The sequence below is a fragment of the Lathyrus oleraceus genome, chromosome 7, assembly GCF_024323335.1.
Source record: "Lathyrus oleraceus cultivar Zhongwan6 chromosome 7, CAAS_Psat_ZW6_1.0, whole genome shotgun sequence".
Taxonomy (NCBI): domain Eukaryota; kingdom Viridiplantae; phylum Streptophyta; class Magnoliopsida; order Fabales; family Fabaceae; genus Lathyrus; species Lathyrus oleraceus.
In genome coordinates, this window is record NC_066585.1 from 379,964,769 (window position 1) to 379,987,383 (window position 22,615).

The window sequence follows — 22,615 nt, forward strand, 5'->3', positions numbered from 1 at the left end:
CTGCTCAAAACAGCGGGATAGAATCCCTATTACATCACATGCCAACATAGGCCAACTCTCAATTATGTACACCACATTAAATTAACAATTTTTCCATACTGCAACAGTGTTAACCGGTTAACGCCCTGGGTTAACCGGTTAACGCAGGCAAAACACGCTCACTGCCCAAAACTTAACAGTGTTAACCGGTTAACGCCCTGGGTTAACCGGTTAACGCAGGCAAAACAGCACCAATTTCACAAATTATAACAGTGTTAACCGGTTAACACCCTGGGTTAACCGGTTAACGCAGGCAAAACAGCAGTTCCTGCGCTAACACAAAGCAGAATGCAGAATTCTCCGCATTTTCCGCCGTTGGAGGACTTCCGGACCTCCGATTCCGATTCCGTAAAAAGCTATACGTTCGGAATTTCACAACTAACCCAAACACAGATTCAATTACAGTCTACATACAATTTATCCAACATGATTCTTCAGCATCAACAATCCCAATTAGGGTCAAATTAACGGCTTATCACTACCCATCACATATTATCCCATAATACCCATTAATCGACGATAAACCCCCCTTACCTGATTAATCCGACAAATCTTTGAGCTCCAAGCTTTTCTCTCTTCAACCTTCAGCCCTTGCTCTGTCTCTTTGCCCTTTTCCTCTTTCACGATCGTTTCTCTGTTTTCACGTGAAATTTTCTTTTTACCAAAAATGGGATTCTTTCTCTTATTTCCAATATATATATATTTTCCAAATAATAATAATAATCCAATAATAATAATAATAAAATTTCCAATTATTTAATTAAATTAATAAATAAATTATTAACTCAATTTAAATAATTATTTTATTATTATCGGGGTGTTACACAAGTTCCCTCTTTGAGAGTCCTGATGGACGTGAAATTGCAAGAGGCTGAATGGGTAAGGACCCGGTATGAGGAGCTGAGCCTGATTGAAGAAAAGAGGCTGGCGGCTATCTGTCATGGGCAGTTATACCAGCAATGGATGAAGCGTGCTTTTGACAGGAAGGTACGACCTCGGGTATATCACATAGGTGATATGGTGCTGAAAAGGATCCTTCCTCCTCAAAACGATCGAAGGGGCAAATGGACACCGAATTATGAAGGTCCATTCGTGGTCAAGAAGGTTTTCTCTGGAGGAGCCTTGTGGCTAACGACCATGGATGGCGAGGATTTTCCATCCCCTATGAATGCGGACGCAGTTAAAAAAATACTTCGTATGAAGAGACCCGCTGGACGAAAAGAATAAAAGAGTCCAGGCAAGAATGGGCATCCCGGCGAACAAAAAAAAAACAGAAAGAAAGGTTCGGGCAAAAATTAGGGATAAAATGAAAAAACTGTACACCCGGCAAGTCGAAAACCTGAAAAGGCGACTTGGGCAAAAAAGGGTATCCCGGTGGACTGAAAACCCGAAAGGGCGGTCCAGGAAAAAGAGGGATTGAAACGAAAAACTGCGTTTGGCATGATCGTTTGCGCTTTGGTTAAAGCATCATGGATAATACCCGGTAGGGATCGGTCGGAATCGTCTTGTTCAGAAGGCAGAAAGCAAGGAGAGTCTGAGGACATATGGGGTGTAACCGAGTTGGAACTCGATGAGATCACGGGTTTCACATTGCCGTTAGGATAGATTTTTCCTTTTGTGCGCAATTACCTCTTTTCAGGAATTGCTTCCTTTGTATTGCTCAATTTGAGCCACACACTTTTCAATCAATAAAATGCATATTCAGTCAAATAATTTTGTTTTTGTTTTTTATTACCGCTTTAATTGCAAAAACATCTGATTATTTTGATAAAGAATCTTGCATTTTAAGACAAACAGGTCCATTCCAATGCATGCTTATAAGATTGAAGCTGGAAATCTTATTCGGAAGGTTGAGTGACTCAAGTGTTGAAATCTTGACACGCCTGGGGCACGGTTTTATCTAACGATCTCTTTTGCAGGAACTGTTAGGTATTTTCACTCACTTGCAGGTTGTGATGTGGAAGCTTTTGACGAAACAATCCCCATGGAGTCCGATCAGGGACGAAAGAATTGAAGAACGATGAAAAGACGACGAGGACGTACGACGATCCTTGGAATTAATCAAGAAGACTCTTCAAAGGCGGAAGATTGAAAAGTCTGGATAAATCCCAGGAGTTCGTTTTCTGTCGAGAACGGAGCGATTTGAAATACAAGATGATGGAGCAGAAAAGGTCCAGACGGGTCTGGGAGTTCTCAAAATTGGAAAGATGACAGGGGAGTTGGATATGAATACCAAGGTTCGACGAGTCGTTGGGTGTTCAGTACCAGACTGTCCTCCTCCCCAAGCAGAGTCAGAATGACTAATTCCCCAGCAGATTCAAGGTCTGTGGCTTCCCTAGCAGGGTCAGGATGGTTATCCCCAGCAGGTTTCAGATCGATGCTTCCCCAGTCGCCAGGCCTGAAGGTTGCAGTTTTCCCAGCGGAAGTGTCTGTGGTGGGTGGTTTCCCAAGCAGAGTCGGGATTGATACCCCCAGCAAGTCAAAGACTGTTGTTTCCCCACAGAGTGCGTTGGTGGATCTCTCCCCAGCAGTTCCCCAAGAGGATTGGGTGCAAAGGAGGTTTTTCCCCAGCAAAGGGTTGCCTTTTCCCAGCAGGGTGGAGATTGGAGTGTTAGCAAGTTCCTCAGCAGAGTATCTCGAGCTCCCCAGAAGAGTCCCTTGAGGGGGATACTTTTTATGCATTCATCATGTAGATAAGCATAGCATATTGCATAATAAATCGCGTAGCATTTCCATAATTATGGAGCATTACGCAGAAAAATCAATCATGCATCATTGCAAGCATGAGCTAGTCTCAGACTGTGGTCATCGTTTGAGAGGTGGTTTTGCCCAAAGGTGAAGATGCTACTCCGAGGAGTTTGGTATCGTGACAACAATATTCCCCAGTAGTGCGATACTGGAGGAAACTTTTCCATCGGACAGAGATGGAAATGAAGATCAACATCAGCATTGCAAGCATAAGTTAACCCCAAGTCGTGGTTACCATCCAAGAATGGGTTTTGCCGGTCAGTGAAGTTGATACTCTGAGGAGTTTGGCATCGTGACGTCAGGTCAACGGTATTCCCCAGTAGTGCGATACTGGAGGAGATTTCTGTCGTGCGAGATAGAAATTGGGAGGTGTTACTCTGAGGAGTTTAGCATCATGATGCCTGGTCAGCAGTGTTCCCCAGTAGTGCGATACTGGAGGAAACTATTCCGTCGGACAGAGATGGGAATGAAGATCACGATCAGCGCGACTCGAGTCGTGGTTACCGCTTGAGATTTGGTTTTGCCGGAAGTTGGAAGGTGTTACTCTGAGGAGTTCAGCATCGTGATTTTGGGGCAACAGTATTTCCCAGTTAGTCCCCGGCAAGCGTCTGCCTGGTTTTGACATATGTCGATGTCATCCCTGCGACACCAGTAAGTGTCATGTCGATCCCTGTAATATCCTTTCTTTGGTGTCAAGTAAACATCATTGTTCGATGTCCAGTAAACGTCGAGTTTCTTCCCAGTCATCAATAAGTGTCTGGTCGAGTTTTCTTTGGTGTCAAGTAAACATCATTGTTCGATGTCCAGTAAACGTCGAGTTTCTTCCCAGTCATCAGTAAGTGTTTGGTCGAGTTTTCTTTGGTGTCAAGTAAACATCATTGTTCGATGTCCAGTAAACGTCGAGTTTCCTCCCAGTCATCAGTAAGTGTCTGGTCGAGTTTTCTTTGGTGTCAAGTAAACATCATTGTTCGATGTCCAGTAAACGTCGAGTTTCCTCCCAGTCATCAGTAAGTGTCTGGTCGAGTTTTCTTTGGTGTCAGTAAACATCATTGTTCGATGTCCAGTAAACGTCGAGTTTCTTCCCAGTCATTAGTCAGTGTCTGGTTGAAGGTGTTACTCTGAGGAGTTTAGCATCATGACGTCGTGACAACAATATTCCCCAGTAGTGCGATACTGGAGGAAATTTTTCCGTCGGGCGGAGATGGAAATGAAATCAAAGGACGTTACGCGATCAGCGCGACAATCGGGGTTCAAATGGAGAAAAGGAAATGTTGAGGCATTTTCTGGAGATCGGGGTTCAAATGGAGAAAAGGAAATGTTGAGGCATTTTCTGGAGAGCGGGGTCCAAATGGAAATTGGAGATGAAGATTATATCCAGGATGAGGTCCTCAGGATTATCTTCTGTTCATGTGTCACCTTAGACTTTGGCGGAGGCCAGTAGAGGTCGTTATGGGTGTCCTCTGAAGAAGAGATGCACATGTTACCTTCCTTTTGTGAAGGTTTACCCTCTGATATGTCGCCCTCAGAGTGGTGTTTGGTGTTATTTCCGACGTTGCCAGCGGAATTATCACAAGAAAATGGAGAACGGGGTTCAAACAGAGAAAAGGGAAATGTTGAGGCATTTTCTGGAGAGCGGGGTTCAAATGGAGAAAGGGAAATGTTGAGGCATTTTCTGGAGATCGGGGTTCACAATGGCGATCACAAGTTATCGTCAGGCGACTGGGGTTCAAACGGAGAATGGGGTTCATTATGATGGCAAACAAGATGTCGGGGTTCAAATGCAGTGATCCGGGATCATTTGCGCGGAAGAAATTTCGGGGTTCAAGAAAAGCATAAAAAAGAAGTAACAATAATCCCCAGCGGATATGTGGTGTTCAAGCCATGGTTATCCCTGCGTTACCATTTATTTTGGTATCCAGGTCGACGTTGTTGTTTCGGTGATCAGGCCGACTTTCTCCATACCAGATGGATTTTTCTTCAAGATTGTTTCTTTGCCGATTCTGACAAGCATTGTTAATTATTTCCCATCAGAGTGCAAATTGTTCGTCTGTTCTTGGTATTCAATCACTCTTCATCCTGATCATCTGAAAGCTGAGGTTGTTCATATCGACAGGTTCACAGTGGATTGAATAGGGGCAGCTGTAACACCTCAAAATTTGCCCTCCTCTCTTGGGACTAGCTTAACACATTGCATATTATTTTGTAGGTCATTAGGCATTGCATAATTGCATATCATGTGGCAACCTTGTGCAAGTCATCCTCCTAGGTCTTGATCAGGAGATAAGAGGGTGAGATTCAAGCCTGAGGGTTTCATTGGACTGATCACTAACTATCTGAGGATGTGTGGTACAAATTAGGGTTTCTTGGTTGTCAATGAGATTAAGCTTGATCTTGGTTGCAATGATACATCATCATCATCATGGTCTTGTTATCATCCAGAAGATTCAAGAGCTTGATCAGATACCTTGGGATTAGGGTTTTGACCACTGGTCAACCCTAATCAGTTGTATTGGGCCAATCAGGGCATGGCAAGGAGATGGGGTATATAATGGGTATGGGGATCATCTTGTGATTATATTGAGCTTATGGAAGCTAGGGTTTCATCATTGAGCCATTTCAACAGGAGTTTGAGGCTCAACTGGATCAGTGCATAGCCAAAGTCATCTATCAGTCAGAAAAAGTCAACTGTGGTCAACTGGGCTTGAATTGATGGATTTGGAGGTGGGAGAGAGTTGGATACACTTCATTCATGTTGAAACAAGTTTCATTTGACATTTCAAACATCAAGAATGAAGAAAATAAAATCAGGAGAAAGGTTTCCAAAAATGGAAAGTGACTTGTAATGAAAGTTTCCAAAAATGGAAAGTTTTTCACCTCAAAATTACATGTCCAAAAATGCTTCAAATGAAATTTTGTTCAACACGAAAGTTGTATATCTTGCTCTCACCTTTCCAAAAAGTCCAAGAACATGAATTTCTCATGAATGGTTAGCAAGATATGGTCCAATCATTTTCCAAAAATGCCTAAATTCAAAGTGGCATAACTTTCACATGGAATGGCCAATTTGGGTGATCTTTCTTTGAGCAAACCCCATTTCACATGTACTTTCATGATGCATGGTCAAATTTCATCAAAAATAAGCATGGCAAAAGGTCATTTTTCAAGTGATCACTTTGTGTTTTTGGCATGGAATGGTGATTTTGAGAATTACATGGTTTTTGCACACAAGACCAATTCTAACACATTCCAAATGGCAAATATGACTTGTGGGAACTGTCATTTACTGTTACATTGGCATAATTTGGAAAAGGCTATTTTTGACATAACACTTGAAATTGCATTTTCACTAATACATGTCATTTTTTGCTAATTGTGATTAAGAGTTGATTAGGAGATGGTATATAATGTTAATCATAACAGAAATTGGTAATGACATTTCATTCTCCAAGATCTAACAAACTTTTTCATCCAAAACCTCTCAAAATTCTTCAAAGCTTCTTCAAACTTTTTCATCAATTTTCATTGAATTCCTCATCAATCTTGCTCGTGCTCCTTGGATTCATCTTCTATAAGGCTTGTTGAAGAACTGTTTCGTTGAATTAAGGCCAAAGCTTGCTGAATTTGGACTGTTGGAAAGCTTGACCTACCATGGTGTTTTGCTAATTCTTGCATCTGGAGCTGTTTTGAGCTGAGGTGATCATTCTAATCAACTTCCATAGCCTCAATCTTCATCTGTTTTGGAGTTTTGCACGAGGAAACACAAGAATCAATTGCTGCCATCATCATAAGGTAATTCTTCGAAACTCTTAATTGCATGAACTATGATGTGGCTTTTGTAGATCTTTCAATGTAGAACAGCATGATGCTTGTGGTTTTTGATTTGGTTAAGTATTGAGAGAGAAATCTGAGATTGAAGTTTGATGCTCAATTCTTTTTTTGATCGATCCGGTTAACATGTTGAGAGTTAGGAGAAAATAATTGTATATTCGTGATGTGCATGCTTAGACGGTTCTAATGGTGTATCGTTTGTTGCGTTTGGTGAGAAAAAGTTCATGTCAAATTTCTGGAATTTTCTGGATGTTCTTGAGCAAGAACACGTTCTGGAGTGCGTTTAATCCACATTGCCTGGGCTTCATTTTCAAAAGTTGTTTCCCGCTAGTTTCCAGCCAATGAGAGCATGCCAGCGAAAAAATGAATACGACAGCATATTAGCTTCGTGGCTCAGAATTACGCTTATGCCATTATTGAATATTATTTGTTTTATTTCTTATTTCTTTTTCATTTTCCATTTCATTTTTCATCACACAACTTAGAAAATCCATAGATGATTCATTTCTAGTCCAAATTTAGTGAGATTTTTTTGCATGATTCTCCTTATGATGTGTAGTTTTTTATGGTGATTTTTGTGATTTTTGTGCACGTGTGAAATTTAAAATTGCCTAGGGTTTGATTGAATGCGTCCAATTTGTATATACCATGCCATTTTTGCTTGTAAAATGCTGATGCTTCCATAGAAATGCTTGAAATTTTTTGTGCACATTCTGGACTCTTTGCTGGTGATTTTGATGTATGGTTTGCAATTTTTGGATACCTGGTTGAGGAGATATGAATTTTTGATTAGAGGTGTGACAATTTGTGTCACACCATGCTTGATGAATTTCATGATTTTATTTGCCATGCCTAGGGACATTGGATTGAGCCAAACTTTTGCATGATTGAGCATTGGTATGTTGAGAATACATGAGATTTTTTCTGGATTTATTGATGGCATTTCCTAATTGATTGGAATTTTCTCCCCTGTTAGGTCATTTGTTGATTTTTTGTGACACATGTTACCATTTGATTTGTGAAATGCTGGTCATTGATTGGATGAATGTGAAATTTGGTGGAGTGAATTCTAGACACATTATAGGTCATTGTGGTTTTGATCCCATTCATTTATCATGTATTGTCACTGTTTTATGATTATTGGAAGTTGATGCTTGTTTTGATGCCTTGTGTTGGCTTGTTTGAACTTGTGCTGACTTTTTGATTTTCATTGACTTGCTTCCCTTGATCCAAATGAGCTGAAATTTGATATGATACTCATTGCATGTGTTCTGTTTAGACTTGAATTTTTGTTGAGTTTATTGAAATGTTTTGATATTGATTTGATGATGATCATTCTGTTTGGTCTTTTGAGGTTGCAAATTGCATGTTTGATGCCTTTTCTTTCATGAAATGATGATGATGAATGATATGAGCAGGGGACCAATGGGATTTGTTTCTAATTTGTTTGATTGTGATTTTGATTAATTTTCACTTGCTGTTTTGGATTTTTCATCTCCTTTTGACCCTAGGCTTGGCCTAGTGGTCTTGTTTCTCACTTTTGAATTGTGTTTCAGGTTGAGATGCAAATGCTTTAAGGAGAAAAATGCAAGTTGATTAAATTAAGTTTGGTTGCTTGTTGTAAACTAACTTGGTTTATTTTGTAGGATGCTTGGCTCACTTGAGTTGATTGTGCTTTGCACATTGCATTATTTTTGTACATTGTCTGTTGATTCTTAACTTGTCTGTTTTGACTTTGTGATTGGTATACTGACTGTGCTTGATTGATTCCAGGTACCATAGTCGCTTTAGTTCTTTAAGAACTTGCTGTGCTGCTGCTTGGTTGTATAAACCAGTTGAGGTAGACTCTCTTGTCTCCATGTAGTCTGGAAGACCTGGCTTGTTATTTAGCCAGGCAACTGTCTGAAGTCCTCCTTAAGAGGCGATGTTTGTGATTGTTTACTTTTGTCCCCAAGCAGGTAAAGACCTCTATGAGGCAATGGGCGGATCAAAGAGATATGCAATCTATCTCCCGCTATTCTGTTGAGTCGTCCCTTTGCTCACACCACTGTGTTGATGCATTGGGACATTAACCCAAGATCTTGTACAGTGTACAATTGAGTCAGAGTCTTGAGTGTAGAAGGGTTCCTCCATTCTGGACCCACGCTCCTTTGTCTGAAGCTCTCCCTGGCCAGGGATAAGAGTTGTGAAGTCTAATCTTCACTCACCTTTCATCTGCTTCACCCTGACTCTCAATGTCAGGGTTAAGAGCGAACACTACCCTGTACAGTTGACTTGCCTCGGCAGTCCACCCTTGTTTGAGCCTCACTTGACTGGATATAGTGTGTGCTATTTGAAATGTTTGCTTTATTTTGATTGATGCTTGCATGCTTGTTTTTCCTGGTTAGGATTAGCTTGTTGTTGTGCAAGTAGATAGAAACCATAACATAGGGCAATGATGCATGATAACATCTAGGCTCGAGTACAGCTCCCTAGTAGTGTGTCTCCCTTTGTATCTGGTTAGAATTTCTTTCCCGTTCAGGGAACTACGTCGCCCTGATCCTCATGCCAGACGAGGTACGTAGGCAGGAGACCGTGCGAGGTCTCTCCGGGCACCTTTTTTCTTTTTTGTATGTGTTTGCTTGTTAACCTTCTTGTGTGTCAGGATATGGATGTAAGACCAGCGATTGGCTGTCCGTATCCTGAGTGTGTTTGTTTGGTTCGGAAGCCGATGTAAGTCCAGCGATTGGCGTTCGGGTTCCAGGTTTGCCTGTGTTTGTGGGTGTCTTGTTTGGCGTGCGTGAGCCGAACTACGGCAGCTCTGATTCTCGTTCCAGACGAGATACGTAGGCATAGGATGCGATGTCCTAGCGAGCCCTCTCCTCTTTTACCCCACCTGCATTGTCTTCAGTGTGTGTGTGTGTGATGTTTGTTTAGCAACCTTTTCTTTCTTTTAGAGCGTGGATCCCGTCGAGTACGACGGACGTGAGGGGTGCTAATACCTTCCCCTTGCGTAACCAACTCCCGTACCCTTTCTCTTTGGTCGCGAGACCATGCTTTTTCCAGGTTTAGTCTGAGCGTTTCCTTTCCCTCTTTTGGGATAAATAACGCACGGTGGCGGCTCTGTGTGTTTTGTTTTAGCCCGCCGGTTGTTTTTCGCGGATGCGACAACCATTTGTGAGGAAACTTTCCATTGTACACTAAAAAGCGGGAAACCGAGCATTATTTTAACTCATTCTTATCATGCTAAATCATGCATCAAGCTATTTGTGTGTAAATTTTTTGAAAATGATAGAGGCATTGTTTGTGAGAAAAACCACTTGACCAAAAAGTTTGAATCAACTAACCTTGTGAGGAATAATCCTAAGTTAAACCCCTTTGAGCTTAATTTAGGATTCATTTTATTGATCATTGAAAAATCAATTGAAAATTGTGAAATAAATGAATCCTAATTTCTTTCGTGTCAATTGAAACCTTAAATCGAGTTGTTGAAAATTTTGCCTTTTGCTTATGTCTAAGTAGGGAGCATTATTGAATAAATTTGGTTTTGGAATCTAAAGTTGGGGAGAGTAAAGTGAAAAGTTGATTAGAAACTTGGAAAAGTGAATTGTTATGAAAGGGTGAAAATTTGAAAAGAAACAAGAAAAAGAAAATACCCTTGAAACCATAGAGAATAGAAAAAAGATTAGAAAAAGAATAACAAAGAAAATGCTCATGGTTGTGTGGAGTTGAAAAGAAAAAGAAAAAGAAAAAGATAGGGACCAAGGAAAAGGAAATTGTGTAGAGTTGAATGTTTGGGAATGCTCCCTTAGGATAGGCAACTTTGTAAATTCTCTTAATCATATCCTTTCTTGTAACCTAAGCCATATTACAACCTTTGAAAGACCTCTTGATTCTCATTTTTCACATGATTTGGTATTTGTTGTGATAACTGCATGATTTGAGTTGTTGTTGATTTAATTGCTTGGATGAGTGAAAGTAACCCTTCATGTTATTCATCATTATTATGATGTGTGTGTAAGTTTGATTCAATTTTGACATATATGGTTTTGAATTCCATTGGAATGATTTTTGCACTCAACCATTTTCCTTATTCATGTTTTGTCTAGAATTAAGATAGGTGGACTGAGAAAAATTACCAAACACTTTTGAACCATTTGAATGTCCTTGGTAAATCCTTGTTCCAATCTTTTGTGTTATTGTCTTGGTTGTGAGGGTGGAAACTTTTGTTTAGGGACAAACAAAATGCTAAGTTGGGGAGAGTTGTTAGGGACCAATTAGTACTACTTTTTATATCATTTTATTGGTCCCTTTTACCAAGTTTTGATGTAATTACACACTTTTATTCTCACTATTTTGTATAAATGCAATTAGGTTTAATTTATTTTGTTTTGAATAGTTATTTCACATATTTGTTAGTTTTGTAGAATTTTTGGATGAGAAAGCTTTGGATTGCAGTATCATAATATGGAAGATTTTGGATGAAGCTTGCAAAGCAAGGAAACTGAGGCAGCTTCAGTTCGCCCCGCGAACAAAGTTCGCCCCGCAAACTGAATGACAGTGTCAGTTCGCGCCGCGAACATAGTTCGCCCCGCGAACCCTGCGAATCCAGCAAACTGATTTTTGGGTCAAAAGTGTTGTTTTGAAGGCCAGCTGGTTTTGCCATTTTGGTGTTTGCCTTGGAATAGCTTTTCTGCTTTGGATGAGAATGACCAATTAGGGAAATGTCAACCCTTTTTGTAAAGAAAAATACATTATTCTAGGGTATTCATTATCATTCACACATTATTATTGAGAGCTTTTTGTAAGAGAGAAAACAGAGTTTTTCTTCTTTATCTTTCTGCTTTGAACAATGATGATGAGGAGCTAAACTCCCTTTTGTCAAGATTGGTGGTAGTAGCTATTCTCATATGTTTATGTATTCCATTTGATTTATATATATGATAAAGATTGTTGATGTATTGAATACTGTTTTTGCCCTAAGTTGAAAACCAGATTTGAGTAGTTGTCGAGAGAGATTATTTGAGTCTTGACATAAAACAGATTTTCAAGTAGTGAATAAGTTGTAGAGATAGATTTATTCATTACTCTTCTTTGGTATTAAGCATTAAAGATTGCTATATTGATAGTTAGGTGGAGAGATCGTCTAAGGATCAATATAGTGATTATCACAATATCATTTAGACATAAATGACTTTGAGAGGATACTTGAACATCATCAATAATCTTGAATCTGTTTATTTATCATAAGGAATCATAAGCATTTGAAATAGTGAACTCCAATCTTGCCAAGCTTTTACATTAGATTAAAACCATTTTACGGTTTTTAGTGACATTTACTCACAAGATAACCTTTCAACCAAAACAACCTTGTTACTTTCTAAACTTATAACATTTGGATTATAGAACGGCGGTAATATCAACCAATCTCTATGGATACGATATAAAATATTTGCCGAAATTATACTTTTCAACAAATTGAATAAAAACTCCAGCTTCCTTGTTTGGCAAGCTTCCTCCAAGATGTGGTACTTTCCTCTTCTTTTGACCCAACCAAAAACAGTCGCATTCAACTGAAGAAGATGTTCCACGCTGGGGTGGCTGGGGTGACTGGCAACATACGGGCTGGTCAACTCAACGTCAATTCTACCGGCCGTATCACCAAGATGATGAAGAATCTCCTCCGTCCCCTCCACAGCAAGCAAACTCTTCAGAACTGTTGGATATGATGCGCAATATGCAGATCGCTCAACAGTCCTTCATGCAAACTCAAGATGAGCGCTATGCTCATATTAACGAGCAACTTCAAGCCCAAAATGAGCGTCTCGACACCTTCTCTACAAGCATGAATGACCGGTATGCAGCCTTTTCGGCATCATTTGAACTTCAGGAACGGTCGATCGACGAGAGTCTCAAGCATCTGAACGGTGTTACCGAATACCTATCATCTCTGGCTGACCCCTACAAAAACCCGGGCATTTGTTATCATCCAGGACACCGCCATTAGGACATAGACATTCACATGCACTTTGTACTTTGATTGTTATTTTGGATGTATTCAGTTCTCTATTTTACTTGTTCTTAATTAATGACTATTGCTCAGAAATGATATTGGTGTGATATTATTATCTGTTTGTGTTATTTCCTGTGAAATTTCCCTGTTATGTTGAATAATCATTATGTGTCTCTTTTTGATGCTGTCAAAGGGGGAGAAAAGTGTACAAAGCAGGCAGCCAAAAATGCCCACAACTAACAGTCGCTTTCTGCAGATAGCCTTAGATTACAAAAGAAATGGGGAGTGTGCAAAATGTGTCAATACCGCATGCTGTTTGTCACGTTGATTTATACAGGTTGTCATCATCAAAAAGGGGGAGTATGTAAAGACAAAGAGTCAGACAACATACGATCGCAAGTTTCGATGATGACAAAAGACCATCATGCACGTCTACAAACAAATGCAACACATTACTCATCATATCCTTTCCTACGCTTATCTAAATCTGTTATAATTTTTAAGAACATATGTGGACAAAGTGTGATCATGACGAAATGCATGAAAATCACAAAACACAGAGTTCTGCAGATTTGAAGACTTTGAGTCGACCATAAGGGTCAGCTCATAGCTCACGGGTCAGCGCAAAACTCAGCCAAATTGGAGATTGGTCAGCGCATGCGTGTTTGAGTCGACTATAAGGGTCGGCGCATAACTCACGGGTTAGCGCATAAAACCCTTGAGTCGACCAGAGGTCGGCGCATGGCATAATGATGCTATCCATGGGTCAACGCATGAAACCTTGGGTCGACCATAAGGGTCGGCGCATTTCCCACGGGTCAGCGCACGCTGACCTATGGTCGACCGCTCGTGCGTAAACTCAGTTTTCTGAGTACTTTCCACTGTTTGAAAAGCTGTTATTTTTGGTTGGTTTGCCAGTTACTATATATATAGAAGTCAAAACACTTTTATCAACTAACATTTTGTCAATTTGAGTTCAAGTGTTCAAGGAAACAAGAAAGAGTGAAAAAGGTGTCCAAGACTCATCATCTTCATCTTCAACGTTTCACAACACATCAACTACACACAATCATTTTTGATGTGGTTCGTGATCGATTAAAGGTGATAAGGTTCGAAGCTGTGATCGAAGAATCCGGTTCGGGTTGAAGCTTGTGGCAGGTTCTTTCTTGAATAAAACTGTTAGGGTTTTGTCCTTCAATACCGGTTTGTGTTTGGGGTTTTTTGGACGAATTACTTCATCAATATTCAGCCGAGCGAAGGTGATTGAGAAGAGGAAGTCTTCATCAGTCTAGTAGCGGATTCGGTGATATTGAAGTGAAGGATTCGGGTTCGATTCGTTGTGTTTGAGATCAGCCGGGCCGAGGGTTTGAAGAACGGAAGATTCTTCAACAAAGGGGCTGGAATCGGAGGTCTAGCAACAACGATCGAAGGTCTTGATTCATCTTGAATCAAGGAACAAGGATAGGAAGCATCATTCAACACAGGAAGTTCTGTTGTTTACTTGCTTTGCAATCCTTGTATAAACGGTTAAATTTCACAGGTGATATCTAATTAAATCATCTCAATTCTAAGTTTAGAATTGAGGGCAGACGTACCCCGAAGCGAGGACGGCGGGGGAACTGCCTCATCAAATCTCTGTCTTCTTTAATTTTCTGCTTAAGTGTTTTTCAGCTTAAAAATTAAGTGATTTTAGTTTAAGCAATTTTACCAAACGTTGATATAAGTTGAGTAAGAGATTAAGACTGTTGTTTGAATCCAAAGTACAATAGTATATTGTACTAGACAAATTTGAATTACTTACTCAACTCAAATATCTCTTGGAGTGTTTATGCACACCAAGTGTTTGTTAATTTGTATAAGCCAAAGTTGTCTTAAGTTTGCATCCAGTTTAATTTGGTATTTTGGATCATTGGAACTAGGCTTGCTAGTAAGTGAAATATATCATTGAGTGTGCAAATAGTGTAGTGATTTGTATTTCACTTTATCTCTAATCCATTAGCTTAACGCATATCCGGTTTTCCAATAACGGTTCGTTTTAGACTAAAATTTTCCTCGGCCGCTTCCGCACTTAAAACAAATTTTCAAAACCAATTTTCTTTTAAATTGGCAGCGCCAACTCAAGTTTTTAATTGGGATCTATTTAACCCCCCCTTCTAGATCCGTGCCATAGTCTAACATAATTAACCAGTGCTAATTAACATTTTCAGTAGGATTAACATGTCATATAAATACATAATCATAACAGAATTTCTGAGAATTCACCATTTCTAGATCTAGTTTTCATCTCACACCAAATTTTTCTCTCAATTGAAATTTCAATTTCTTCCACATAGCACCTTGATTTTATTGAAGAATCATGATCAGTGAGCTTGATTGAGTGTGGATCCAGATTTTGTTTGAAGAATTCGAGCCATAATCAAGCACTTGAATCTCAAGAACATGAAGATGGAAGTGGTGAATTGAGCTGGATCTAGGACGTGCCAAGCCTCAATTATTGCACAAAGCTTCAAGTTATCATCTCAGGAGTTGATTTGGATCATTGGAAGCCTTGAATCGTGCGTTTTCAGTAACTGCTCTTCAAGAGGTACTTTAGCCGCTTTAACTCATTATTTGAGTTGCTTTGCTTTGCTTGTGGTTGGCATACCACTTAGGTAACTTCTTTTCTCCATGTAGTTTGGAAGACCTGCTGTTTTTGGCAGGCACCTGTCTGAAGCCCTCCTTAAGAGGCCGTGTTTTTGTTTGTTTATATTTGTGCCATGTACTTCAAAGTCCTCCTAAGTGAAGAGGCATTGGCAGATAGAAGGGATGTGTAATCCATCCCCTGCTATTCAGTTGAGTCCATCATCTTGCTCACACTATGTGTTGACGCATTTTGAATAAAAACCCAAAATCTTGTATATAGAGTCAGTCATTGTGGAATAGAGTTCCTCATTCTGGACTCCCACACATTCTTTGATTCAAGCTCACCCAGGCCCGGGTTAAGAGCTATGAGGCATAACCCTCATCTCCTATTTCATCTGCTCACCCTAACTCTCAATGTTAGAGGTTAAGAGTCTGACCACCCATTCCAGTATTTGGCTTGTTTGTCAAGGTCGATATGACCCCTTGACTAAAGTCCAATCTTGCTTGAGCCCCTTGGTTGTGTATAGTGTGTGATAATTGACTGCTTGTTTGCTTATTTGTCCATCTGTGCATAATTGTTTGTGTGTGCCTCTGTGCATTGTTTTCATCTTTGAGCATTAATTGTATATCATTTCATGATCATTGTTCATACTTTGTGACATTTTGTTTTGTCCATTGAGGAGTCAATTGTAAGTCCAGCTATTGGCATTTGTTTCCTGTGATCTGGTAGGAGTTGGAACTAAGACCATTGATTGGCATTCCATTTCCTTGGAGTCGAGTGTAAGACGACAACTTGTTTCCTCTTGCTTATTGCATTTGTTTTCTTTGCTTTGTGAGGCTAGTGTAAGTCCATTGATTGGCATCTGGTTTCCATGTCTTCTTTGCTTTGTGAGGCTAGTGTAAGTCCATTGATTGGCACCTGGTTTCCATGTTTTCTCTGCTTTGTGAGGCTAGTATAAGTCCATTGATTGGCATCTGGTATCCATTTTTGTTTTGTGAGTCTGGTATAAGTCCATTTATTGGCATCTGGTTTCCATTTTTTTTGGCTATCTCTGATACCATGTTTTACTTGCTTACTGCTTTGTGTTGCCTATTCCAAAGGAACTTACTTGGATCATTTATATGATTTTGAGAAAGCGATCCTGCCTGTGGCTTTGTCCCTTAACCTTTAACCATCACCCCTTTTGTGCTTAACCTTGAACCTTGTTTTCATCCTTAACTCAAACCAGAAACTTTTGTGCAAACATTCTCACTTGTTTTCAAAACTAGAAACCTAGGCCTTAAGCCTTTGATTTTCAAACTTCATTTTCACAATACTTCTTTTGAATTGAACTTAATGCCAACTTTGACCATCTTTGTGAATACTTCTAATTGGTTAATTCCACTCACTCAATTGTCTTTTGTGATTTCAATGATCACGTCCTAATCAAATTTTCATGCATTAGCCATAGATCTGAATTATCTTAGTGGTTGATGTGAATCTCACCTTTTGTCCTTAGTGATCAAATTGTAAGACTTCCATACTGAAAACAGGGTTAACCCCTCTAGTATGTTGAAGTTATTCTCACATGGTGGACTTGTGGTTGTTCAGGTTGAGTTTTCTCCCTTTGATAATGAAAGACCTTAAGGCTCTTGTTTTAAAATCAATCCACTTACTTTTTGGAAATCTTTTAGCCGAACTACGGTGTTTTGATCCTTATCTTTCATGAAAAGGTACGTAGGCAATGGGTTTCATCCATCCAAACACAAAAATAATAAAATTGTACATTCTTGTCTCATCTCTTCAATCAATGTTTGCACAAAAATAATTTCATAAACAAATAATTTTACAACAAGTTGTGAAAAGAGGTTCCCTAGGAGTACCTAGGATGTTGTGGGTGCCTAACACCTTCCCACAACATAATTACCCCCTTACCCAGATCTCTGACCTTTTATTAGTTTTCTTCGCGTAAAACTTCTTAGGCTTTTGTTCGCTTTCTAGCCATTCCTTTGGATAAATAGAAGTGCGGTGGCGACTCTATCTTTATATGCTTTGCTTTTGATTTAGTCAATAAATCTAAAGGTAATGAATACACCGCTACAGAAAAGTGGCGACTCTGCTGGGGAACAATCTTCCTGGTGGGTTTGCCTTCTTTTCACACTTGTTGTGTTATATTTGTTTATGACATATTTTTTGTGCAATTTGGGATTACTGTATTGTTTGTAATGATTGATTTGCTTGATATATCAATTGCCTCCTTGCTTTGGTGATCTCTGTGAGATGAGTTCTATACCCGAACTCTAGTGCACCCTATGATAGGAGAATGGCATAGTCTCGTCGACTCGTGTGGAGTTATTCCTTAGCAAGTTGACTTGCGAGTCCATTCACTTGGTGGAGGTCATGTTGGATTAATGATGTCACACAAGTTATTTGTGGTTAGGCATTATTCTTTCAATATGTGCCGTAGAAGCCAAGGACCTTAGTTTACCAAGCCCATCTTGGCCTATTTTTAGGACGTAGTGCGGAGGTCGTTCAGATGTAATATCTGATGCGATTGTTACGCGATACTACACTCATAAGAGTCTCTCTTGAGAATATTTTTGGAATACGAGTATTCGTTCCTCCGATAATATTCGAAAGATGGGATGATGACTATGGGAACCTCTGGTAGAACATGTTCGACAGGTTTAAACCATAGTACACTCCCTTTGGGTGGTTCTTAACCGAGACTCCATGCTCGTGACTCGCAACAAACCCGTGATTCATGGTTGATCCGTTCAGACATCCTTAATATCAATGGAACTTGGGTGTCGATAAGGTGTAAACCATAATCCACCAAAATGGATGATTGATATTAAGGAGGTTTGAACAGTTCATATATCGTTAATATCAATGGAACTTGGGTGTCGATAAGGTGAAAACCATAATCCACCAAAATGGAAGATTGATATTAAGGATAATATGAGCTATCCCATGACCTTTGTCTGGTGTGCTTTGCTTGATCCTTGAGTGTGATTGTTGCATTCATGCATCCATGCATTCATCTGCATCCATATCATCAAAAAATGAGAATTTTTTTTCAAGGATCTTAAGGGGTTTCTTTGCAAAAAATTTCAGACATGGAAAGACAAAGAATTATTTGTTGAGATATTTCCATATGCGATAAAATGATTAATATTTCAAAGTTTACAAATAAAACCCTAGAGTTCCTTTGAAATAAAAACAAATCATATGCACAAGCATTGCATGCATCATGCGCATAAGCAGGTGTTTGTTCCCGGTCTTCTTGTCTGTGGCCTGACTCTGTTGCTCTTCATTTATTTTGAAGACAAGCTGACTCGCCGGTACTACACCAGAGCCAACTCTTCCAGATTGATGGATCATCTAGAGCAAGAGAACCGTGAGCTCAAAGAGGAATTTGACAGACTAAGTGCTTTTGATGGATTTATTCCTGGTTAGCCACTTGTCTTCCTTCTCATACATAGATGCTGAGGATGAAGTTGGAACGCCTTTCCAAGCTTTATCTATAGCCGAGCCTGTTAAGAAGAGGTCTTCTTCATTTGCTTCCTATCGAGATGCGAAACGGGCCATTGAATGTGGTGCAGTTGCTGGTCTAGGAAAGGTGATTGAGCTTGAAGATAACAAGTCTCGGGCCGGCATTGGCTTTTCTTCTAGGGTCTTCAACGAGCAAGGGTTGTTCAAGAGTGGAGGTTTTATCCACGCCGGTCAGAACGAAGAAGATGCTGCTATCTTGGAAGAGGATGCAGAGGACTCTGACAACTTTGTCATCCCTGGTGGGATCTGCCACAATTGGGTCGCTGTGGATGTTCCTACGGTCATTCACAAGTCAGCGTAATATGTTTGCTTTGTTTAAAAACCCTTCTCCCATGCCAAAAGGAGAAGTGATGACATTGTTGGCATCATATATACAATGATATTTCATTCAATAAATTCATGTTAAACATTTGTTTTTCCAATTGTTTTCACTTTTTGGTTTTTACATGAAATTGGTGATCACAAAAAACCCTGAAAAACAAGAATAAAATCAAACTTTTTGTCTGCATAATGATTTGTTTGTTTAAATTCTAAAGCTTTTCATTATCCAAAATCATTATGCAGGTTGATTCTTAAACCCATTGAACATAATGATCCAACGCCATCTCCCAATCTTGAATTCCCTGTATTTGAGGCAGAGGAAGATGATGTTGAAGAGATTCCTGATGAGATTACCCGTCTTCTTGAGCATGAAAAGAAGATCATTTAGTTGTATCTTGAGAATCAGCAAAACAGTCAAACTAGGGCATTACAAATGTAATAAAAAAAAAGGGGTGAAAAATAAAAGAATCAAAATCAAAATCAAAATCAAAAAGAAAAAAAAATAAAAGAAAAGTATACCCTCAAATCCCAAGTTGATTGATGCTGAATGGATCCAGAGTCGTTATGACCAGTTGAATCTGATTGAAGAGAAGCGATTGACTGCCATGTGCCATGGTCAGTTATATCAACAGAGAATGAAGAAAGCATTCGATAAGAAGGTCAAGCCTCGTGTGTTCCGAGAAGGTGACCTTGTGCTCAAGAAAGTTTTGTCTTTCGCGCCCGATTCCAGGGGCAAGTGGACTCCAAACTACGAGGGTCCATATGTTGTCAAGAGAGCCTTTTCAGGCGGTGCTTTGATGCTTACAACTATGGATGGGGAGGATTTCACTCGTCCTGTGAATTCAGATGCAGTCAAGAAATACTTCGCCTAAATAAAAAAAAACAGAATAGCTCGCTAAGTTGAAACCCGAAAGGGCGACTTAGGCAAAAATGAGCGTCTCGGTGGATTAAAAACCCGAAAGGGCAATCCAGGCAAAAGTTAGAGACATAAAAAAAAAGTATATTTGCATCCCGCTAGATTGAGTACCTCACCCTGGGGCAATCTAGGCAAAAATAAGGGATTTGGCAAGTAACTGCATCCTGACAAGACTTTCTGTTTCACAACTGTCTTTTCGTCAGAGATTCTCACTCAGTCATCATCAACTGAAGCTTCAAATACATCGGATTCAATTGGTAGAGAAATGGTCATTATGTTCAATGTAGCCCTCTTCCAATATATATCACCGATTTCAAATTTGTACAGATCTATGGAGTCTTGCCATTTGCAGGCTACCATTCCATCAAATAAATTTGAGCTTTTATCCAATTATTTGCACTCTTATTTGTTTTTACTCAACAAATGTTTTGCACGTTTTTAATTGATAAAAATATCATTGTTTTCAAAATAAACAAATTTTTCACAAAAACAGCTTTTAAACAAAGTGAACATTCACAATGATTGAAGGATAGTCAGGAGACTCTCAGTGCTCTCCCAAGGGTGGTATGATTTCCAACAAGGTAAGACATTTGTTCATATCTCAGATTACTGCATCTTTTTCCTGTAGAACCTTTCATGGTTTCTCCTCAGCAAGGTTGCTCAGTGCAGTGTTGGTTGAAGTTGTTCAGCTTCATCTCCCTAGCAGTACGACATCCTTCCTCCTAGCCTCTACTAGCCCTATGGTGGTTTTCATCCCCAGTGGAGTGTTGTTCTAGCCCTATGGTTTTCATCCCCAGTAGAGTGCCATTTGAACATTTTTGTGGGCCAGTCCCGAGCAGAGTGTTTGTTGAAGACTTCAACTTGCCTCTCCAGCATTATTCTCTCCCCAGCATGAGTGCTTTTCTTTGGAAGATTCGGTATTTGGTGGGTTGACATCCCAGTACTTCGTCATTTCCTCGGATAGATCCCCAGCGGAGTTTTTGGTATGATGAACTTCATCTACGCTATCTATCCTCATCAGAGATCTGGTTGTTTCCTGGCATCTCTGATCCCTAGCGTGAGTTGCTGTTGTGGCGTTTCTGCCTGTGCATTGAACTCTTTTCTCCGGTTGTGACTGACGATCCCTCCAGAAACCTCTTAAGGCCTTCCTCCCTTGCAGAGATTTGGTGTTTTCCTGATATCTCCGATCCCTAGTAGAGTTGCTTATTTGGTAGGATCTACTTGTGTGATCTTTTCTCCTTCAGATGGGTCTTCCCTAGTGGATTTGTTTGAAGTTGCTTTTGTGGCAGTTTTTGTCGGTGCAGTGAGCTCCTCTTTCCCAGTTGAACTGATGATCCATCCTTGCAGATGATTTGGTCGTCTTTGATCCCAGTAGATTGATTGTTCTCCGGTGATCCTGGCTTTCTCTCCTGTGGTGTAGTACCAGACGTTTGTTCCCTGGGCCTGTTTGTGTTAGATATGTCTATTTTGTCAACATTCATCAAACATAAATCATACATATTCGTGCATAATCATAACATTCAGATATTCATGTTGCATTCTTTTGCCATATATCTTTTTATTGTTGTCTCCTGCTAAGTGGTGATATAGATCTCTCTAGAAGATCTCCCCAAGCAGATGTCGGGTGTCTAATCTCTCAATATAGAGTCAGCCCCTTAAGCAGAAAAAGTTTGTCCTTTCCTTCTGCATTTCCCCACTGAGATATTTCCTCGTGGATGACGGTTATTTCCGTTCCCTCCTAACACATATATTAGGATGGGTTTCTCTTTTGAGTTCTATCCTCATTAGGGCGAGTCTTGATTCAGCTTGCCTTTTAGTTCGATCCTAAATTGGCCTTTTGCGACTGTCTCTTGTGCTTCCCTGTGGTATAAATGAATAGTTGCTTACTAACCGACACTCATTCATATTATCCTCAGTGGAACTTGTGGCATTTTACCTACAAATCGGTAGTCGTAAGTCCTATCTGTGTTGTTTACTACCTACTAACCGGTAGTTATAAATCCTACTTTTATCCCCTAGCAGAGGTAACCTTTGTGGTTCATTCTGGTTGATGGCGGATTTTGTGGTCTTCTACCTACTAACCGGTAGTTGTAAATCCTATTTTCTCGCTTTGTTCCTCAGTGGATCTTCGGTATTCTACCCATCATCTCGGTAGTTGTAAACCCTATTTTCTCTCCTTGCAGAGTTAACCTTGTTGTTCATCCCAACCGATGACAGTTACTTTTCCGTGGTTTTCTGCCTACTACCCGGTAGATGTAATCCCCTCTTTGTGGTTATCATTACCCAGTTGGCGATATTGATTTTCCTTTCCCCTTTTGGATATATGCTTTGATTAAGCAATTTTATCTCCAGCGGGTCTTCCCCTTCCTTGTGGGTATTTGCTCCGAGTAAGCAATTTTATCCTCAGCGGGTCCTCTTTCATTCACCGTTTACCGGTAATGTTTGTTGTCCCTTTTGATTGGTCATCATTATCATACCTAGTTTGGTATTCCGATGCCTTTCTTTTCGGTTGATTTATCCTTTAACAACCTACAACCCGATTATGGATAATCTTCCTTGCGAGTATATTATCTACGTTTTGACGGCTATAGATAATATACCTCATGCACTCTTC